The 4,371-nt window shown below is 40.5% G+C and overlaps 1 pseudogene; it reads right to left on the minus strand.

Annotated features, from left to right (window-relative positions):
- Positions 1–847: 847 nt before the first annotated feature.
- On the minus strand, positions 848–986 carry LOC121026515 (uncharacterized; annotated as a pseudogene).
- Between the last annotated feature and the right edge of the window lie 3,385 nt (positions 987–4,371).

The following is a 4,371-nucleotide window of genomic DNA, read 5'->3' on the forward strand; positions in this document are numbered from 1 at the left end:
CCATACTGTACCCTTGGATACACCCTCTGTTTTGTAAAATGAAGTGGACTAAAAAACCCTTTCAAAAGGGCTCTTCCAGCTTTAAATTTGTTGCATACTATATAACACAGCAAATATTTATTGAGGACTGGCTGAGAGCAGTGTGGACTTGTGTGAGTGTGGGGTTAAATTGCATGCATTGTGGAACCCCAAGATTATTTCCACAACCGTATGTGATCTCATAGGTCTGAGGTTTCTCCTAACCAACAGTGGGACCTCTTCAGAAGCAGAGACACAGTCCCCAGGATGAGATCCTATCTGGGTTTTCATTTCTTCCATGAGATCAATAATGAATCAAGGGGAACTAAATCCATACAAAAATGGAATCAAATGGGACTTTATTCACTGAGTGTAAAGACCATCATAAGCAGTGAGATCCAGGTGGCTCCATGGGTAAGCACGGTGTTCTTCTGGAGACCTATTTCTTATATAAATCTATTATATATCATACATATATATCATATGAAGAAAAGAAAATCTCTGCAACTGAGAGAGGCTGGAGGAGGTGGATGAGCTTACTAACATGGAAAGCAACAAGCACTTTTTAAAAAAAAATTTTTTTTACATTTATTTTTGAGAAATAGAGTGAGACAAAGCGTGAACGGGGGAGGGGCAGACAGAGTAGGAGACATAGAATCTGAAGCAGGCTCCAGGCTCTGAGCAAGCAGTCAGCACAGAGCCTGATGCAGGGCTCGAACCCACGAACTGTGAGATCATGACCTGAGCTGAAGTCGGACGCTGAACCGACTGAGCCACCCAGGCGCCCCAAGAAGCACTTTTTAAAACAGCCTAACTACTTTCTGGATTCTGGCTTTCTCCTTGAAGATTTAGTATGGAGGTTCAAAATTTCCAGCCAGGACTGCTTATATAATTTTTAAGATTGATTTAAAAGGAAAATTTGAGATCTTCATTCACACTTGATCTTAGCCAAAAGGCTGAGAAGCAATTGAGATCTTTATTCCAAAAGGAGGCTCATTAGGTAATGTTTCTAGTAGAACCATTTTTCTAAAATGCTTTAACTCTTCATTTCATGTCTCTGAATTTAATTTTTTAAAGGTTTTCATTTTTTTCAGCTATTTTAGGGTTCAATGAAAACTTAGGAAGCACATACTGAGGTTTCTATTCCACCTTCTGCACGGCCTCTCCCATTATCAACTTCCCCATGGCAGTGGTGTACCTTTCACAATGGATGAACCTATGTTGACACATTGTATCACCCAAAGTCCTCAGTTTACCAGGGGTTCACTCTTGGTGTTACACATTTTATGGTTTTGAACAAATGTACAATGGCATGTATCCACCACTGTAGTATCATAGTGAGTAGGTTCACTAAATATTCTCTGTGCTCTGCTCACCCCTCCTGCTCCCCTCAACCCTTGGAAACCACAGTCTTTTTTTTTTCAATATATGAAATTTATTGTCAAATGGGTTTCCATACAACACCCAGTGCTCATCCCAAAAGGTGCCCTCCTCAATACCCATCACCCACCCTCCGCTCCCTCCCACCCCCCATCAACCCTCAGTTTGTTCTCAGTTTTTAAGAGTCTCTTATGCTTTGGCTCTCTCCCACTCTAACCTCTTTTTTTTTTTTTCCTTCCCCTCCCCCCTGGGTTTCTGTTAAGTTTCTCAGGATCCACATAAGAGTGAAAACATATGGTATCTGTCTTTCTCTGTATGGCATATTTCACTTAGCACCACACTCTCCAGTTCCATCCATGTTGCTACAAAGGGCCATATTTCATTCTTTCTCATTGCCACGTAGTATTCCATTGTATATATAAACCACAATTTCTTTATCCATTCATCAGTTGATGGACATTTAGGCTCTTTCCATATTTTGGCTATTGTTGAGAGTGCTGCTATAAACATTGGGGTACAAGTGCCCCTATACATCAGTACTCCTGTATCCCTTGGGTAAATTCCTAGCAGTGCTATTGCTGGGTCATAGGGTAGGTCTATTTTTAATTTTTTGAGGAACCTCCACACTGTTTTCCAGAGTGGCTGCACCAGTTTGCATTCCCACCAACAGTGCAAGAGGGTTCCCGTTTCTCCACATCCTCTCCAGCATCTATAGTCTCCTGATTTGTTCATTTTGACCACTCTGACTGGCGTGAGGTGATATCTGAGTGTGGTTTTGATTTGTATTTCCCTGATGAGGAGCGACATTGAGCATCTTTTCATGTGCCTGTTGGCCATCCGGATGTCTTCTTTAGAGAAGTGTCTATTCATGTTTTCTGCCCATTTCTTCACTGGGTTATTTGTTTTTCGGGTGTGGAGTTTGGTGGGCTCTTTATAGATTTTGGATACTAGCCCTTTGTCCTATATGTCATTTGCAAATATCTTTTCGCATTCCCTTGGTTGCCTTTTAGTTTTGTTGGTTGTTTCCTTTGCTGTGCAGAAGCTTTTTATCTTCATAAGGTCCCAGTAATTCACTTTTGCTTTTAATTCCCTTGCCTTTGGGGATGTGTCAAGTAACAGATTGCTACAGCTGAGGTCAGAGAGGTCTTTTCCTGCTTTCTCCTCCAGGGTTTTGATGGTTTCCTGTCTCACATTCAGGTCCTTTATCCATTTGGAGTTTATTTTTGTGAATGGTGTGAGAAAGTGGTCTAGTTTCAACCTTCTGCATGTTGCTGTCCAGTTCTCCCAGCACCATTTGTTAAAGAGACTCTCTTTTTTCCATTGGATACTCTTTCCTGCTTTGTCAAAGATTAGTTGGCCATAGGTTTGTGGGTCTAGTTCTGGGGTTTCTATTCTATTCCATTGGTCTATGTGTCTGTTTTTGTGCCAATACCATGCTGTCTTGATGATGACAGCTTTGTAGTAGAGGCTAAAGTCTGGGATTGTGATGCCTCCTGCTTTGGTCTTCTTCCTCAAAATTACTTTGGCTATTCGAGGCCTTTTGTGGTTCCATATGAATTTTAGGATTGCTTGTTCTAGTTTTGAGAAGAATGCTGGTGCAATTTTGATTGGGATTGCATTGAATGTGTAGATAGCTTTGGGTAGTATTGACATTTTGACAATATTTATTCTTCCAATCCATGAGCAGGGAATGTCTTTCCATTTCTTTATATCTTCTTCAATTACCTTCATAAGCTTTCTATAGTTTTCAGCATACAGATCTTTTACATCTTTGGTTAGATTTATTCCTAGGTATTTTATGCTTCTTGGTGCAATTGTGAATGGGATCAGTTTCTTTATTTGTCTTTCTGTTGCTTCATTGTTAGTGTATAAGAATGCAACTGATTTCTGTACATTGATTTTGTATCCTGCAACTTTGCTGAATTCATGTATCAGTTCTAGCAGACTTTTGGTGGAGTCTATCGGATTTTCCATGTATAGTATCATGTCATCTGCAAAAAGCGAAAGCTTGACTTCATCTTTGCCAATTCTGATGCCTTTGATTTCCTTCTGTTGTCTGATTGCTGATGCTAGAACTTCCAACACTATGTTAAACAATAGCAGTGAGAGTGGGTATCCCTGTCGTGTTCCTGATCTCAGGGAAAAAGCTCTCAGTTTTTCCCCATTGAGGATGATGTTAGCTGGGAAACCACAATCTTTTTACTGTCTCCACAGTTTTGCCTTTTCCAGAATGTCATGTAGTTGGAATCATAACATATGTAGCCTTTTCAGATTGGCTTCTTTCACTTACTAAAATGCATATAAGTTTCCCCTATCTCTTCATGGCTTGATAGCTCTGAATTATATTTTTATAATTTTTAGCACTGAACATATTCCATTGGTTGGATATACCACCATTTATCTACCCATTTGCCTATTCAAAGACGTGATGCTACTTCCAAATTTTGGCCATTATGGATAAAACCGCTATAAAACACCTGTATACAGGTTAGTGTGTGGACATAAGTTTTCAAACTCTTTGGTTAGATACTCAGGAAGGCCATTGCTGGGTCATATGGTAAGAGTATGTTTACTTGTGTGAGAAATTGCCAAACTGTTTTATTGAAATGGCCATGTATACACTTCCATTTTGTAGTAATTTACCAACAAAATTTACTATACCCTTTTACAACATGTCAAAGCCGCAGGTAGTCCAAAGCACGCACAGGCGCAACAGGTGGTCCCGCCCACTGCCCAGCTCACACACAACCTGCTGTGACTGAGAACCTGAGCCTGCATGTGTTTGCACGCTGTGTCCTGCTGCCCGTGGACCTCCTCTGCTCATGCATATGTTCTACCCTCTAACAGGACTTCACTTACAAAACACCGGTACAAAGATAAAATTATTTTAATTTCAAGACAGTGATGGCAGAGCATTAAAACAAGGCCAGGGCTCCTTCTGAGAGTCAAAGTGCTGTGGAATTGCACAGGTCA

The sequence above is a fragment of the Herpailurus yagouaroundi genome, unplaced genomic scaffold, assembly GCF_014898765.1.
Source record: "Herpailurus yagouaroundi ecotype Mexico unplaced genomic scaffold, PumYag 120122, whole genome shotgun sequence".
Lineage (NCBI taxonomy): Eukaryota > Metazoa > Chordata > Mammalia > Carnivora > Felidae > Herpailurus > Herpailurus yagouaroundi.